Below are 18,847 nucleotides of genomic sequence, written 5' to 3'. Positions count from 1 at the left end.
GAAATTCTTGATTGCAGCTCAAGTTTTTTTGGAAGGAAGGAGACTTTGCCTAAGAAAATGTGTCAATACCTGCCTGTTGGAAAGCTCTGCTTAAGAAACCATTATACTGTTGCTCAGTACAATTTATTGTAGTCTGTCAATATCTTGCTTTTAAATATGCTTTAGATAGCGAAAAAAGTATAGGTTTTCTTTTGGGATTGTTGAGGAAAAACAGTGAGACTGAAGGCAAAAATCTTGTAGGCTGCTTTTGGAAGGGTGGCAAAAAAACCCTGAAAAACTACACTTTAATGTTTATTAAAAATCTGGTGCTTTCAGCAAAGCTGCCTTTAGGAAATGCTGTGATTTCATTTCAGTGATGTGCTAAGAAGAAAAACAGAATTTCTGAGCTGTTGTCTTCTCAAGCTTTATATGTAGGTTGAAAGTTTATGTTCTGCTTCTGTTTTGATAAATTTTCCTTGCAGGCATAAGGTGTAGAAACTTTTAATTAAAGCTTAAATTCTAGAGCAAGGAGTAAGTGTTGTGGTAAGGTGCAGGCACTTGGTTGTTGTGTAGTTCCCAGAAAAGATTTCTATGAAGCTGAGGTGGCTGGTTAGAGGGCTTGAGCACTGACAAACTCAGATGGAAGATATTCCAGGTGAACATCTTCTTTGGGAAGTGTCTCTGCTGCTGCCTCCCTTCCACCATTGTGTTGTTTTCCTCAAAAATGCTTCCAGAGTATGACAAGTTGGGGACAACAGTTTCTGTAGGTATGTGTAAACAATGAATACCTCCTAGCTAGAAGATGTGGCAGTAATCATTCTGAGGTAGGTTCTTAGCATTTTCTGGAGAAGCCAAGTGCCACCCAGGCAGGCCAGGAGGTGTGGAACAGCAGAGTCAGAACTGGAGCTGTGCTGCTTTGCCTCTGCTTTGGCATTGTTTGGGACAAGTGCTTTTTTTAGTTCATACCACCAAACACATTCCCCACAGAAGCAGGGCCATTCTTTTCGGTGCACAAGGCATGACCATTATTTTGACTAAATTAAACCATGTTGGCTTGAGTGCTGTGGTGTCAGACAGCCCTGCTCCAGCACACATGGGGCATCTCATCCCGAGCAGCTGCTTGGGTCGTGAGCGACTGTGGTCTCAGCTCCTGACACCAAACTTCTCTGAACTAAACCAACTCTGTGCAGATGCCCTAGTGGAGCAGTGACCTAAAATGATTTAATTTGTCCATATTGTTGGACTTGCCACTCAGTTTAGGGAGAATTATGCCTGAATAGCTAAAATCATCATTCTCTTTCTTGAGAAGTGGTGGTAGGATTTAAATAGTTACAGAAAACCTGAGGACATAGACTAATTTGCAAGATGTATATAAGATGTATGTAGCCTTCAAGGGAGCTGATGGACACTGTCACTTGCTGAGTTTGTCCTTCTAGGCGATAAAATCAAATGGCTGCATATGTATTTAAAAATTGTTGTGGCTGCAGGGAAAATATTGGAGCCATGAGAACATTTCCACTAGCTTGGAGATTAGAGAGATCTTTTTGGCAGGAAGAAAATGTAGTTTGCTCGTAGCACCTGCATATACTTGCATGTCTATGATCTTCCAGTTTTACAGCCTGTGGTGACTATTATCTCCTTGATATACTTGCAAAATTCATGTGATGTTCTTCTGGAAGTTCTGCTGGGTGGAGAGGAAATACAGTGTCTAGTACAAACAGTTCCTTGAGAATGCTACATTCCTACATTTATCTGTCATGTAGAAAAAATGCTACTCAATGATCTATTTTTAGCACAGTTTCTGACAGTAGTAATTAAATATATTTTTTAAAATTATACCCTGTAATAGTAAATCAACTCCTGTCCTTATATTGACCATTACTGATACATAGCCCCCATTAAGTTACAGTGGCATTTACTGTTTATCTTGCCATCTTGTCATTGAATATTTCTGAGGAGAGAAAGGGAGGAGGCTAAAGGAGATACCAAGCTTAAAATACTAATTTACATTAATTTCCCTGTATTTTAATAACAGTCAGTTTAGTCTTGGTTGTAAATTTGTCTTTTGTAATGCATCTGGGCAATCTAATTCTGTCTTAATCTGTTTAAAGTATGATGGTCAAGATGTTGTGTTTGGAGGAAATTTTCAGGTATGTTGGGCAGCAGCTGGAAACCACAGTTAGTGAACAGTCTTACTGGATTCAGCAAAGATGCTGAGCATTATTACCCAGGAGGTTCCCAGTGCTGCAGGTGGAGAAAGAGAAAAAGCTGAATTGGAAAGTTAAGAGTCATCTTATCATTTGCCCAGAACTGTTAAATGTTCAGTCCAAAATTCTAACACACAAGTAAAAGTTAAAAATTTCAAGCATTCATGACATGATTTTTTCAGGGATAGTGGTAACCCTGGAGGTCCTGCATGCTGAATAAGCTATAACTGAGGATTAATCTGTGAATATTTTGTAAATAAAGTTTTTCATTTCTGTGATTTTATGTAAAAGCTTCTGAAAGGCATAAGCCCTAAAAATAGAAGGGTGGTTTTAGAATTTTGTCCAAAAAATTAGCAGTAAATCACCACAAAATAGCTCATCCACACCACTTTTCTAATTTTCTAATATTTCTAATGCTGCATGGTAAGGTTGCACAGAGTGACAGCTGTCCTCTTCTTGTCTTATGTAGCAGCAAAACTTTCATGGAGACCAGCCCAAAGACTGTCTAGCTCAATATAATTACTCTAATTTGTCTAATTTGCAACTATACTTCACATAAGGTGAAATGCTGACCCTGCAATGGGAATGAGAAAAGTCTTTTGGAGTAAGCATTTTTTGAATACTGTGGAATACCCAAGTTTCCTATAGAATTAGAATGACTATTATGTTGATATTGGTTTGGGTAATTACAGTTAGATTATATCATAAAAGCACACATCAGCATTACAGTCCTGGCTGAAATCCTGATATTTTAAAATCCTTTGAGTGGCAGAAAGTCCTAGGTATTAATCGGGCCTCATTACAGAAACAAAAAGAGATCCTGATATGACCCAAGGCTACATAACAATAATTTCCATCTGTTAAAAGACATGTGCCAAAGCCAGAGCACAGCAAAATTTTTTCTTGTCCAAACTTCTGGGATATTTGGAAGAGCTCTGAAATGAAATGGAGACAATGTGCACAATGAGCCTTTTTAAAAATTCTTTGCAGTTGTCCATTTACCTGTGGCATCACGTAAACAACACTAACAGATAACACCCACTCATGTGGAGTAACACCTTGTGCATGCTGAGAACTGCTGTATCTGTAATTTTGGAGGGATAAGGAAACAACAACAGGGCAGGGCAGATGTCAGAGAAGATCTTCCAGGTGTTTGCCATGACTGATCTCCAGGTCAACACGCGAGACTTGGCCCAAATCGTTCAGCAAAGCAACCTGGAACATAAAGTAGAGAAAGAATATCTGTGTCAAAATTTTAAAGAGCTCATATTTTCAGGATTTTCCAAATATTGTAAGGAAGAGGTTCTGGCTAGTGACAGCTAATCCCTGTTGTTTATACATGTATATACATGAGTGTATGAAAGCTAAGAGGATGGCACTTAGCCTTTGGAAACAGGTTGGGTTTCTCACCTGGATTGCTAAGGTTATTTGAAATCAAGGGAACGTGGAGCAAGCCCCAGCAATGCTGGTCAGTGTGCACTTGGGTTTTACTCCTCTGCAGGCAAAGGCCAGTGAAGTGGCCTGAGCCTTAGCCCTTCATTTGATCAAAAAGGAGGGTGAGTCTTGCTTCATGCTCCCACAGACCATTTCAAAGGTGGCACTCAACCTCAGAATGACTTTTATTCTTTCAGTTAAGAATGGTGCTCTAGGATGAATGAAATGTGCTCACACCATGACTAGGAAAGCCTTTTCAGGTTGTGACTTACACTGTGAAGATTAAGAATTTTCCTGCCTTTTTCTGAAAGCAAAATGAACACTTTTAATAGTTCTGTGGTCCTAGGGCAGTGTGGTGTGGAGATACTGAGCTGGCTCTGAACTGCTCCCTGGGCTGGGGCAGGACTGTAACACTCCCACAGGCCTCTGCCGAGGGTATTTCCTGTGCTGGGCTCCATGCAGGGAACTAACGTGGCCAAGTTGCTTTCCTGAACCAAAATAACTTATTTAAAGCTGCTTCAAATGTCTCTGCAAGGCATCGCACAGCCCTGTGTGAATACACCCAGCAGCAGCACTGCCACACACTTTGCATAGCTACTAATGTTGGAACAAGGGGAATGGAAAACACAGCTATATTGGCTTGCTAATATGGTACAAGAATTTATCATGTTTAATGCCAGATGAGCAAAAATTTATCACAGATCTGCTGTTTTCTGTTTGTCAAGTTTGTGTTTATACTCACAGCACTGGGCCAAAGTTGGATTATGGGATTAAAGTAAACAAAATGACATATATGCAAGGACCTGTTGAAGGATTTGAGAAAAGTTCCATGCAAAGAAGCAAAGTCAGACAGTTATTTTATGTAGATCTAATTCTCATGAAAGTCAGCATTATCTGATTTTATTTCCCTATTGGGGCTGTTTCTTTTAACCATGAATTCCCATTAAAACAGGTCTTTGACAACAAAATTAGTCAGTCATTTAATTTTAATGTGTGGCATTAAGTAAGCTGGATGGCAAATTGTCTTCTCAAACAGATTGACTTATTTTACCTGTGGGAAAGGAACAGCTGAACAGCTAGGAGGGAAATCTGCCAGTTCAGAAAATTTATTGTAACTTCCACAGCAGAGATGAAATTGTTTGGTTTTGAATGCTAGTTTGGTTTTGATGTTTTAATCTAACTGAAGTCTTTGTCATACCATTTGAAATTATCCTCGGGGTTTGAAGCTATCACAGGAACTTGCAAAAGTAATTGATACTTATTCTGTGTTGTTCACTGTGTTTATATGACTACAAGATGAGTTTTTCCTCTCTTTATAGCATGCAATAAAATCTTCAGCACTGTAGTGGAGAAGGCAGTGTGGTAAACCAGAACAGCTTTTTGTTTGATATACCTGACCTATTCTATCCTGAGGAACAGAGGAACAGGATGGAAGCTTTTTTTTTTTTTTTTTTTTCGTTTTTTTTTTTTTTTCCCCAAGAAGACTAAGAAACCTTTCTCCTCACAAATATAATTTTGTGCTTTTTCATCATATTTTTTGCAAAGAGACACTTTGGTCTCTTCTCCTGAAAAGCATCTTGCTAGCTATTATGAGTTGTATTTCACAGATTTAAAGTAATCACAGCATACTGGTGAAATCCTAGTGCGTGTACTGTTTATTAGTATGGCTTTTTACAACCCAGGATTTTCTCCAGAGGAGAGCTGAGAGGCCTGAGGACTTGCACTGAGTTACTTTTGAGTAAGGCTTCATGGCATTGTCCAGGGCTCCACTGTCAGTGCTGGGAGCAGTAATTCCTAGACTTTAATCTATTGGTGTCTTTTCTTGGGTTTTAAGGAAGCTGCTTAACCCTTGAACATTTTACATGTGACATGGATCAACTTTCTGCAGATTTGATGGGTTTTAAGAGACCAGAATACTGGCAATACATTTCAGGTAGCCTCTTCTTGATAACAATCATTCATGAAAATGAGAGGGGTTTTTTTTCAATTTATATTGTGTGTCATCGTATGGAATTACATGATATTAAAACCAGGCATGTTGTTACAGCTCTCATTTACTAAGTCATCTGCTGGAAGCAATTCTTGCCTACGCTGCTTTGGAGATGGAATGGAAAGACCCAAGGACAACTTCAAATTATAGTAACAGATCTCAGACTGGCTTGGGACTTGTTTACTAACTTTCTTTAGGACAGGATGGTGCTTAGTGCTGATTATGGTCATACTGGATATGTGTGGCCTGGTGTGGTTGGAGCCCATAGTGACACTGATGTATTTTTTCCACAGGCAGAATTTTGGTAGGACTGATTAACTCTGGGTGTGTGTGTGTGTGTGTTTGGTAAATGGTGGGTGACACGACTGATCACTGGTTACTAGGTCCTCATCAAGGCATCAGTGGAACACATGAAAGGAGATGGCAGGGAAGATTTGTGCTCTTCTCTCTCTCTGTGGCAGGGGCAGGAATTGGCCTTTTTGTGTATATTCTCTCCTCTGGTGAGTGTAGAAATAAGAGTAGTTGCACCCCATGGAAAGAACTTCACATGGCAAGCACAAGAGTGAAGAGTAAAACCCTGCCAGGGGAAAATGTAGCCTGTCCAAATCAGTTCATTACTTATTTTCCCTCCACAAGCAGCAGTAAAAAAGGATAAAAGGATACAGATTATCATTTAGAGTGAAAAGGTGGAGGTGCCTTACAAATGGCTGAGAGGCAGATGACAGCTTTTGATTTTTGTGGCATCCCTGTGAGAACTCCTATTTAATACTGTGCTGTCCTATTCGGTTTTAGTAGTGCCATGTGTTCATTTATTCAAGGGAATTACTCGGAACTGCTCATTATGCTGTGGATTTGCAAATTATGTTTAAAGGCAATTTAAATAAAATTTATTTCAGATTTATAGAATCTTCTCTGAAGAATTTTTACTCTCAGTAATCCATTGTGCTGTTTCCTCTGTGCCACACAGTGTAAGGCTAAACCTTCCAGCCAGATTCTTATCTCCATCTGGTGTGTGCACATGGGAGGACAGTTTATAAAGCCATCTGAAATAAATAAATTGTATTTCTTATTTGATCTGAATACCATCTCATGTACAAAGCAGGAGCTATGAAATCCAGGAAATCCTATGACTAAGGGCCAGAAAATGCTGTTCTAGTGTTTGCTCTCCTTTTGGGAAGACAATCCCTCCTTTGGTGTGTTAGGTGTCAGGATGAGGCAGGACAAGGTTAAGTATGGAGCACAGGGCTGTAGGGCTGGCAATCTCTGGGCAAAAATCTCTGCTCTGACATGCACAGAAATGTGGCTGATTACTCCCATCCAACGGCCAGTTCATTGATTAAAAGGGTGAATGGGCTTCCATCCAGGAGTGCAGCAGGAAAACAAACAGCTAGGCTGAAAAACAAGACTATTTAACCATCTGAAAGAGCATGGGGCCATCCCAGCTGCCGCAGAACCTGTCATGACTTGGCTGCCAAGAAGCCAGATGCTTGCATCAGAGGAATGTGTGTTTCACAAGCTGGTACCTCTGCTGCTGACACACAGCGACATGTCCGAAGAGGCAGCAGGAGAGTGCACATTAGGCAGCCTTCCCATTAGCTGCCAGCCCTGCAGGATCACTGACACCTGTACAAATACATGCTTCCATCAGAAATAGATTATGGGAATAACCTTCTCCTCATAATAGAGTCCACTTTCAATATCCAGCAGGGGACCGCTGTCCATCTGTGATGATAAAAACTGATTTTATGACTGGATCCACTGGAATCTGAATTTGCAGAGGCTTACTCGTGTGATTAAGGGTATACAAAAGCCTTTGAACATGCATTGGTTTTGGGCCTGCTCCAGAATCCATTAATACCATTGATTTCAATTAATTCTGGATAAGGTCACTGATGGTTGAATCAATTGTTTGATTCCAGAAACAACAGGAAAGGCAAAGAAGGAATAATGACTTAACCTATGGAACGAAGGAGAGCCAGTCCTATGTACTTATGTTTTGTAATCATATTTACAATATTTCTGAGTTCCCTTGTAATTCAAAAATCCAGCTTCTGCCTACTTCTTCCAGTTTCAAGTGCCAAACACTCAAAACAAACTTTTATGATTTGCTTGATATCGTATTTACAATGAGGCAATTTGTAGTGAAAGGCAATGTCCTTTAAAGACATCCCATCAATTTTCCTCCAATGAATGCTTTTCATAGAATTCTCCTGAAGCAAAAATTATGGAACTGAAAAAGATTTAGAAATTGATTGCAAATCACTGCTATGGCAGGAACAATTGTATATGCTCATTTTAGCTCTCAGCTCATCTGAAAAGGCTAGATTAAACATTTCATTTTAGACTTTCTTTTTCCTATGTGTCAGAATCAGGTGTCAAGGCTTCATCCTGACAGTCAAGGACAGGATTCCCCATAGTGTGGGATGTGAGCTAGAGTAAATGTTTCCATAAAAGTGCTCTTCCAGGAAGTAGAATATTATATTTTTTAGCTGCAGGAGTGACAGGTAGTGAGGAGCACGTAGGTTCTAACAGAAGCTGTCTGGGAGCTCTTGGACAGGGCAGCATGGCAGTGCCAGGCATGGAGAGCACAACTGGCAAGGGCAAACCAGAGTGAGGATACTGCCAGCCCTGCATGTAGCAGAATGGCTGATCTGAACACAGTTACTGGTGTTGTATGTTATTTGCTGCTTTCTCTGAAGCTTTAATTCATACATGTGACAGAAGAGAGAGCTATTGTTTGTTCCAGCAGTAAAACCTGCCTTTGCTAAGGACCTTTTCCCTGTTCTTGACATGCAGGGGAGGTAAAAGGCTTTCAAAGATCACCTAGCAAGGTTAAAAACCAAATTATCTTTGTGATCAAAAGCTTACCAGCCTGATCAAACTGCTTCAACTGAAGGCCAGTTTTTGACAGTGAGTATCTGAGGAGATTCATACACTGCCCTCACTTTTATTCTCTCCACTTATTTCAACTTGTCAGATGTTTATCTGCTCGGCCAGCTACCCCAGGAAAGTGTTTACTGTGCTTACTGTGCTAACTTGTGCATAATAGTAATTTTCAAAGAACATTTTGCTCTTCAGTACACTGGAGAAATTTCCATGGTATTTTAGGAACCAGCTCAACACTTCCAACCATGTGCAAGTCCAAAGAGGGCAAATTCTGCCTCCTACAATTTGTTTAACTTTTTTTTTTTTTTTTTTTTTTTTTTTTTTTTTTTAAATTTGCACTCCAGTGATCTAAGTATTTACTGTGGGATAAAAATGTAACAGTGTAGGATTTTATATTCTATCATATTACAATCTCTTGGGATTTTAACATCCTGCAATTCTGCCCAAGACTAAACTTCTCTTCAGCCTGTCAGCTTGTCTGTCCTTGCCCCAGCAGTAGTTAGAGAGTAAAACAAGGTTTTCACATGGGCTGGTTGTCTGAAGCTGCGTTGAAGCACACAGAACTCTCAGCACAGTGGGGAAACGCTCTTAGCATGTCCCACCTGCCTTTTAACGCCTCAGGCTGTGGGGCTGATCACCTCTGCTGCAGCTTTAGGGGGCTGTGATGAGAGACTGAACCTTGAGACACCTGGGTCCAAGCTGATCACAAATTCAGGGATTCCTGCGTGCTTCAGTAAAGTGCAGTTTAGGTGACTCAATCCCTGCCAACTATTGCATTTTCCAAGAAGATGTCCTTGTTTTGGGCTCTTCAGTAAGGAGGAACTTTCTAAGTTAATAATAGAGTCAAATGTGGATGGTGAACCTGAAATAGTATGGATTTTGTGTTAGTGTGAGACATGGGGTCTTTCAGAGATCCTGGCCATACTGCAGGAGGTTAATTGACAAGCTTCCCTAATATCTGTGTGTACTTAGATCAGTTTGTAATGTCTCATCTTGCCTGTCTGCTCACAAAAATGAGGCAGTACAAAGCTGAATTATTCCCTCAGATACAAGAATCAGTTCAGCCTACTGCACATCAGGCCAGGAGCAATGACTGCAGCTCATGACTTTGACTTCTTTTCACTCAACCTGCAGCTAGTCAAGGACTGATTTCTGCTGTTAATTTTGCTCTAGCAAAAGCCGTGGCATTCCTGCCAAAAATAAGTTGTATCTGCACAGCCAGCAGCTATATCTTATGACTTAGAATAGAAATTAGATGGATAAGTGCACTGACAGGGTGAGCTAATGGCCACTCCCTTAATAAGTGCTGTAATTTGAAGAATGCAAAATCTGTGTGTCCACCCTCATGGCAATTCTCCTCTTGGGAAGAACAACTCTCTGGTTAAACCCACAAGTCTCACTACTCGTTTTGTTGCGCATTTATTTTTACAATAACCACCACTTCTGAAAAACTCAGAAAAATTGCTTTCAGGCAACTCAAAGTGCCTCTACAGTGTTGCCTGACCAGAGAGATGTGAGTCGTGTGTGTGCTGTCCTAGTCCTGCTCACCCAGGTGTGTTTAGCCTGGAAATGCATTAACATACCCTAGGAAATTTAGTAAGTGCTACATTTTGCTAAATTATATAAATTCTTCCTGGGAACAGGCTGCAATTTTCCTTAGGGCTCGTCCTTTTTCATTTCATTGAGTACTTGGCTTTTTCAACTGGACTAGTGGTTTCCTTTCTTTATGACTCTACACTCTCCCTTTCTTCTACATGTTTGTCTGCATTAGTGTCTCAGAGAAATCCAGTTTTCTCATCAAGAGAGCTTCATTGTAACCTGTGTTTTGAAATTTTATAACTACTTCTAACGGCTGGTGAAAAAATGAACCTAATCTTTTGTCTGAGAAAGCACACTATTAATCTGCGACAGATTTAAGCAAAATCTAACTCTTCTGCTGATCTTATGGGTCTGTTTCTCATGGAAAAAAGGCTGAAGCCTTATGGAGCTGTATATCCAAGCACAGGGCCTTGTTCATGTTTGCTTAAATGGCACCTGAGAAGCTGGAACTAAAGCTGTATGGTTTGAAATTGATCTGATTCAATATAATGTGTTAGTACTTATTACTCCCATAGCCCACTTCATCCTCAAAGTATTTTGAAGACTTCCTGGATCAGACTGGCAAGCTCTTAATAAGCAAGATATAAAACCTTGCTGAGTGCAACAGAAGAGGAACACAGCCCTGTGTGTTTGAGCCAGGGAGGTAAATATAACCCAGAGTTACACAGTGTGGGGCTTCTTGTGTGCTACAGGCGGATTAGCCGCAGGAATAAATGTAGGGGATTTACAAAAGATCTCCATCAAAAGTACAAACTTATATTTTAGAGGCAGCAAATGGCAGAGGTAGCAATTGCCTACACGAGCAGTTGCAATGAACTCAGCACCACTGTCCCAGCAGGGTCCTGCTGCCACTCAGCGCAAGCACCAAGAAAATCAGGCACTCTGTTATTAAGGTCACACAAATGTTTTAATGGCACTCTTGCAGGCTAAAAGCAGGATTTCAGCTTGAAGCTGACTGCTCTTGTTCAGGTGTGTAATTGCATCTAGCCTGATTTACAGCAGCCAAGGATCTGACCCAAGATTGGTTTTCTCTCTGTAAATACAGGCAGAATTTGGGTTGAGGCTTTTATGTGTAGCAATTAAAAAAGCAGGGAGAACTTGGCTTCCGCTCATCCCTGAGCTCAGGTTTCACTTGTTTTGCTGTTTGTGGAACAGTTTAGGGTGTTTAGATGTGAGTAGCCAGGTGTTTCCAATATTGAACCTCTTCGTGTGGAAACGTGCACAGATAAGAGAGCTCAGTCCGTCACAAGCCTTGGTGGTGCTCTTTCAGCGTTTGAAGTTCTGACTTGAAAGGACTGACTTCTGAGAAATTGAGGCACAGAGTCCCGGCCCCTGTGTTTCGGCAGGAACTCTGTGACAGAGGTTCAGATTAGGAGCTGGACTAGTTCTCCTGTGAGTACCCTGTGCCTCAGTGGGAGCCGAGTGAGTGTTTCAGCTCTACTCAGTTCTAATCTACGTGGACCTCCCCCCTGAGAAGGAAAGGTCAGTATTTATGCCCTTAGCACCTTGTGAATAACTGTGCTTGGTCCTGTTTCTTGCTTTCTTGTATTTTCATCTTTGGAAAGTAAGGGGGTTTTCTTCAAAATGTATTGTTACTGAAGTTGAGCTGTCTTAAATCTTGCAAAGATTAGAGTTTGTAATTCTGTAACTTTTCAAATTTGGAATGAATTGAAACTTTCATTTCAACCTACTAAGGTCCTCTGCTGTGTGCTTTAAAATCCAGGCAGGTTTGCACCCCTATTGTTAAATAAACAAAAGAATTAGGAGAATTCAGAGATCAGTTGTGAAAAAGGCAGTGCTGGTGGGTTTTTTCTTTTTTTTCTTTCTCCCTGTGTTCTTCACGTGGTGAAGCTGTTTAAGTTTTTCTTACTTTTCTGCTTTCCCTGCAAACACTGTTTATTCATTCTAGGAAGACATTAGTTGGGTAAACAGAAGTATTTATATGTGTAGCACTGCAACTCCTACTAACATGCAAATTGTGCTGCAGGGAAGATAGTTTGGGCTTTTTTTCCCTCCTCGCTTTTCTTTTTTGACAGTCGGTTAATAAAGACTCAACAATAAGCAGCTGCCTGTGATGTCATTTGGGACTTTGTCCACAGAGCTTGTATTTACAAGTACTGAGCAACTACATAGCAGCAGCAAACCCAACTATCAGCAAACTTCATGTTTCTGCTGTTACTGAAGGACTTTGGTGCTGTGGAGGGTGTAGAAAGCTAACTCTGTTCTTCTAACCACAGACTTTTAAAGCTTGGTAAATAAACACTGGATAAACTCAAGAGAATTTCTGGACTGCAAAGACTTCTTACGGTTCTGAGTTCTCCAGGGCTGGCATGTTTTGACTGAACTGCTGCAAGTAAGGCTTTTGCTGGTTTGGTGTTTTTATCATCTCTGTAAAGCTTATTTTCTCTAGGAGTGTGTCAGCATTGCTATTTGTAGTTTTGTTTTAATTAAAAGAGCGGCAAGTATATAGTTGTTAGGAGTAATTACAGCCATGCATCTGACTGTGGTTCAGGATAAATGAAAACTTCATTCTGGCTTTTGTTTGTATGAGATTACACTGAAGTGGCTCTCTCTTAATTTAAGTGATGAAACTTTAAGATTCTTAAAGCCTCCTGAGTGCTGTCATTAACTGAACAAAACCTGGGCTGTCTGAAGTTTGTTCTCTTGTAATTTATTTATATTTATTTGAATATACAATATTATTTTGAATTTTTAATGTAAATTCCTTGTAGTTTGTACTATAGTTTTATTTAAAAATTATTTTGTTCCTTATGTAGGCATTTCTTTCAAGTGAAACTTGATTATTTTTCACTTTTAGCCTCTGTTCAAGTTCTGGAGGTGTATAAGTTTAAAAGAGAGAATCATACAGTGCTTTGAAATCTGATACCTTTTGGATAGAATGAATTCTCAATTATATGAGAAACTGTAATTTTTGTTTTGAGTGTTTATGTTAGAAGTCACATCACATCCTGAAATATCAGAGAAGAAAAACTATCATTCTGGTAGTTGCTGTGGCAAAACTTTCTGTGCTGCCTGCTGTGTTTCTGACCAGAGATTAACTAGTTTTCAGGACAACTAGCTGTGATTGGCATGGAATTATCCGTGTTTGACAGAGGAGTAAACTGGTCCATAGATGTGGTTTACTAAAATTTAGTTTACCCACTTCAAAAGCTGGTAACAAACCCCAGGTCTCTCATTTCTCATTTCAATCCTTCACCAGAAGCCCATTCTAAATTACTGTAATTTCAGTTGTAGTGGCTTTTTCTAGGATGTAACCTAATCACAGTGCTGTGTATGAGGAACTTTTTGTTACTATTTACCTCTGTTTAATGATCTGTCTTTGTGAAGACAAAGCACATTTCTGAGGATTGAAATCAGACAATTATGATTGGCAAGTGTAAGAGGGTAAGTCACTACAAATCCATCAGATAGGAATTGGAGGATTCCTCATGAATTACCAGCACTATTTGTTTTGGTTTGCTTTGCTTGCTACTGACTTTGTTTACAAGGACTCTCAGTCCCACCCAGCAACAGATTTTTTTGGGGCTTCTTATTAAGGTCAGAGGGGCTACAACTGCAGATGCCCCTCTTGAGTGACCCTGTTTCTACAGAGGATCAAACCTCTCCAGCTCTTCTTTTTTGATGCTGTAATGTGGCTTGGCATGTCAAGATACTGTGCAATTCAGGAGCTGTTGTTCTGTCTTTGCAATGGAAGCATGTTCTCCTGGGGGGTGGGGGGAACCAACCTAAATTTAGCTCTGCATTAACACCATGGGAATGGCCAAGGCTTTTGGTGTTGCAAATGTAAATAAGAGCGTATTTTTATTCCTCAGGTGTTCATCCTTATTTTTCAGAAATTATATTTTAAAAGTTTATATGGTCTTTAAAAGGCGTTTTTGTAGCTTAGAAACTCCCACCAAATGCGGGAGTGAAGAGAACAGAGTTATGATAAAGGCTTTTCTTTGGGGAGAAGGAATGGGTTTGACCCCTATCACTGGTTCCTAGAAGCCATTCTTTCCTTTCCTCTGTCACCTTGTGGCCTATAAAGATGATCTGCTGTTGTGAACTGATAGTTTACACTTGCTAAGTTTCAGATATTGTTGGCAAATAAGTGCCTTTGAACTCTTCAGAATAATTATAACAAAGTGAGAATAAATAACCCCCTTTGGGTCCCACTTACCTTTCTCACTTTAATTTTAAATGCCAATTTTAATCTGAAAAATGTGAGTTTTTGTTTATGAATTGTGTATAAGTGTTTAGGGGTCTTAGCTTTATGGAAGTAGAAATCCTGCCCCAGTAAATGTAAAGCAGGAGGGTACAATTCCACTTTAGTCATGACCTAATCTTCACCTAATTCCCTTAAAAGCAGAAGCAGACTCTCAAAGCCTGATGAGCCCGTGGGCATCCAATTTTCATTTTTTTTTTCTTTTGCATTTTCCTCCTCACATTAACATTTTCTTCTTTATATACCAAGGTAGCAAATTAGGATGTAGACTGAGCTCTCTTTTCAGCCCAGGGATCCCCCTGGTTGGATTTTCCCTGAGAAATCTGCCCAAGGATAGAGAGTATAATCTGATAATATTCTGGGGTGGCATTAAAAGGGACAATTGCCAAGAGAATGTCAATTCTTTGGGCTTTCTCCTTGTGAAAAGAAACGGAATAAGAGCAGACTCCAGGCTGTAGTCATCTGACAAGTGAGAGTGGGGTTGGGATAAAAGACACAAAGGTGTCCAAGGGGAGCTCAGCACGGTGCAGGCAGGGCCAAATGAGCAGGATGCTCTGCAGCTCGTGTGTGGCTCTGCACGTGTGCAGCTCCTGGCAGGACTGCAGTTATGCTGAAGAAAAATTCCTGCCAAAGCTGCCAGAATGCCCTCAGAAGTTAAAGCATGTATTATGCTGTTTTATTACTAAAACAGGATAAATGTACAATGTAAATAGAACATGAGCCATTAACACTTGTAATGCTCTGCTCTGTCTACTGATACTGCTTGTGCAGCATGCAGGAACCTGAATTGCATTAGGTTTTCCCTGATGGTTACATGAATTAGTCATGACGTTTTCAGGATGAAAAGTTAGATAGCTTTTATGTGAAAAACACTGGGAAATCTCTGATGTGCCCATTGCTTGGCATTCAGGTGGATCAGATAAACGGGATTTGTAGAGCGGCAATGGCTTCTGGAAACGGGCTGTGACATTGTCGATGGGCTATGAATGATGCAGACCCTGAAAAGCAGGTTGGATTATAAAGCAGTGGATAAAAATTATGTTGCTGAAATATGGTCTATTAACGTTAACACACAGCAAGAACAAATGCCACTGTTCAACTGCGTGTTTGATAAGCTTTCCACAGGATAACCCTGTTTGTTTTCCAGAGCCAAACCAGCCTTGGATAGTGTGTGCACACAATAGGTCTGGACAGAATCAAATTCACGTCACAAATTATTTTCTTTGACAATGCTAATTGATTATTATAATTCATCGTTATCTAAATTGTTAAATTCAATACTTTACCATATACTTTTGTTGCTTTGTTGCTCAGACACAATACAAATAGGAAGAGTTAATTACCACATGCAACAACAGAGACGAATTTCATTGTCTGCTTCACTTTGATTGAAGCTGTATTGAATCACCACTGTGGGTTTTCAGCACTGGTGGAGAAAAGAAGGAAGAAGGAATTCTTTTGCAGTGAAGTTGCTTTTGGTGGTAGTTAGCATTTGTATTTAAACAGTATCCTTTCGGCAGCTGGGCTCTATTGTGCTTGTTTGCCTATACTAAGTATTATTACCTAATTGTGCAAACTGAAATCACATGTGTGCATCGGTCCTGTGGGGAATCAGTGGCAATCCGTAAGGAACACAGCACAACTTGACACAAGGGGAAGGATTGCATTTGTTTCTAAAATTACTCACTCCTCTGGATATGAGCACTTGGCCTGTTTCTTCAGTGCTCTGTTGATGGCCAGAGCTGCATCTGGTGGGTGAAAGGAAGTAATGCTCTCCCCAAGGGAATTCTGGGGAGATTAAGTGATGACTTAATTTATGCAAAGTCCTAAAACTCTGATCTGCTCTGTGTTCGAAGATTTGGTGTAACTGCTGCAAAACATAGGATCTTTCCTGCCGCTCTGAAATGATCTGACAAAATGGTACACAGTGGTAAGATTTTGGGGGGTAATTTTGCCAGTAGAGGGCTGTGTTAAACTGGATAAAATGCCTCCCTCTTGGACTCGCATTGTCAGTGAGGAACAGCTTAAAGCATATGGTTGTTTTCAACAGCAAAATGAGTAAATAATTAGATCTTTTAGAAGCTATTGAATGATTAATTATTTAAAATCAGAATCACATCACTTTTACAGTGCGACACAGTTCTGTGTCAGTCTAATCAGACTGAATTCTGGCCTTTAAAATACATCACACCTACCTGTTTATTCTAAATTGTTCAAGGCTGATAGATAGAGCCCTAATAAGTCATTAAGCTGACGTGATATACAGCAGCAGCATGTGCTTTTGCCATAATGACACAAATGAGAAAAGGATTGTTTTTCAGAGGTACAATCACGTTTGTTTTTGATGTGGCCTATAAACTAGAACTCATTATTCAGGCTCTAGTGCTGCAGGAGTTGACCTTTGAAAAAATATTTTGTTATCCTCAATCTTTTATACAGGCCTTTTGTGAACTCTGCTCAGCTCTCATTTTGCTGATTGCATTTAAAGTCATTTATTGCACAGTGTTTGCCCTTCTAGCAGATGTTAAAGGATTCCCTGCCTCCCCCTTAAAGGCTACTCCTCCACAGCATCTAATTATAACCTACACAAAAGATTAACAGATGTTATAATTGTCTTTACTCATTGATTAAATAGTTTCTGCATGATTTGCTTTGTCTTCCTCTCATTGCTGATTTGTGAGGTCTTTCTGGATGAGTCTAATGCATCTGCGATTTGTTAACAGTGCTGTCTTCAGTTTTTAACTTTTTGTGTTTGTGGCTCATTTGAGCAGGTTGTTGCTATTTTGCTAGACAATGTGACAGAAATGTGTTAAAAACAGATGCATTAATACTTGTTTTGATTGCAAACATTCCTGTTCTTCCTCTTTCTTTTAACCACTCCATCCAAAATGTATGTAAAATGCAGACTTGTTTTACTGGATTTAAACTGGAGACTGGAGGGGTAAATGCTGAGAGTTGCTTAGCAGTGGTTTTGTCCCTATATTTGGGTTGCCACTTGCAGAGGAAATTAGTGGCTGAGAAAATCAGTTTAAGAAGAAAATTTCTAGGAGGAGATTTCTAGTAGGACTTTCCTAGTAGAAAATGGTGAGGCTTTTTTTGGTTCTGTGGTTCATCCCTTTCACTTTTTCACAAAATCAAGACCACTCTGTTCTTGAGCTAATTAATCTCATCTGTGTTTTGTTCCCACGTTGAGATGCGGGCTCTGTTCTTGGATGGATCCATAGCCCTTCCCCTACAGCACAACAGTGCCAAGCTTAGCAACTGTTGTTTTATGTTCTTATAAATCCTACAGCATCTTAAAGAGGGCCAGACCAAACAATGTTCCTTTTCAGAGAGGTGAAACATCTTGCACATGTATTTAAACTGCTGGGGATTGATTCTACCAAAGTGTCCTTCCTTCCCTGTTGTTTGGATTCTGTACAAGGTTTTCCTACTTTGTTTCATTGACACAGATGTGAGTAAATGATGAGTCCACAAAAAATTCCATGATATGCTTGGGAAGTCCCACAGTTCTATGAAGCTGCATCTGCCACAAGGCCTAAGCCTGAAGGTCTCTGCCTCGCGTTGCTCCAAACTGGTGTAACAAGAAAGAAAATTAATGGAAAATATTTTCTCACACATTCTCAGACAAAATCTCTGAATGGGCTAAAGAGAAACAGGTTAAAGGTTTGAGGCTTGAATTATGGGCTTGGTTATTCAAAAGCCATAAATATTGTGATGTTTCCCCAGCCCATCCCCCAAATCCTACTCAAACACAAAGCTGTTTCCTTGATTCCTAGCCAGAGAGCCACCCCATTTTGAGGTTGGGCTCACCTTCTCCTGCCAAAACCATTTTAGCATTTTTTAGTACCACAAATACTTGAGTTCTCTGTGGGTGTCTGGGAATATTGATTCAGTTAATGTTGGTTCATGCATATGTGGGACACCCAGTGTGATTCTACTTTGTTGGTGTTGTGTGTACTTTTTCTCTTTACAGTGAACACCATGCATGGTGCTGGTTGTGAGATCTTGATAAAGAATCTACATCACTTTTGGTTTTTATTTGGTTTTTAATGTTGTTACCTAAAGTGTAATTCATGAATTTTAATAGTGTGATTGATAATCTTTGCAGTGCACAAAATCATTTGTCCAGGGACTCAAAACTGCTCTAGGAGCAGAGGTACTTTGTTTGTGAGATTAGCAAAGGACATCCTCCTTGTTTATAAATGACATCTCAGTGCCCCCGAATACTTTGAATTTATGAGCTGGGGGAGCAGATTATAAATTCATAATAAGAAAATTCCAGGGTGCCAACTGTGCTTGCAAAGTGTATTTTAATCATATAGACACCTGTCCACTACCAACTTGTAATATTTCTTAGAGGTCACTGAGCAGCCAGCTGATGGAAATGACTTATATTCAATATCAACCTCATCTGAGTTTGAAACACTAATCCAGAGGTGAAATGATAAAATCCTAATTATCAATAATCAGACCTGTCTAATCACCATATTAAGCTGGAGGTAAAAGGCCCAGGTTCTCTTTGCA

At 39.9% G+C, this 18,847-nt stretch overlaps 1 protein-coding gene across 4 annotated transcripts in view; it reads left to right on the top strand.

The window, feature by feature from the left end:
* The window catches only part of NCKAP5 (NCK associated protein 5), a 377,012-nt gene that overhangs the window by 14,479 nt on the left and 343,686 nt on the right, over nt 1–18,847 (top strand). For 3 of the 4 annotated variants that reach the window (XM_066323142.1, XM_066323143.1, XM_066323140.1), the window contains exon 1: nt 11,908–12,448. The exons of the other annotated variant lie outside the window; for it this stretch is intronic. The gene's annotated coding sequence lies outside the window, so the exon portion shown is untranslated. Of the gene's footprint in view, nt 1–11,907; nt 12,449–18,847 lie in introns of those variants that run through there. 4 annotated transcript variants of the gene reach the window in all.

This window comes from Sylvia atricapilla, chromosome 7 (genome assembly GCF_009819655.1).
Source record: "Sylvia atricapilla isolate bSylAtr1 chromosome 7, bSylAtr1.pri, whole genome shotgun sequence".
Lineage (NCBI taxonomy): Eukaryota > Metazoa > Chordata > Aves > Passeriformes > Sylviidae > Sylvia > Sylvia atricapilla.
The sequence above is the reverse complement of the archived record's forward strand: the minus strand, read 5'-3'. Positions and strand labels throughout refer to the sequence as shown.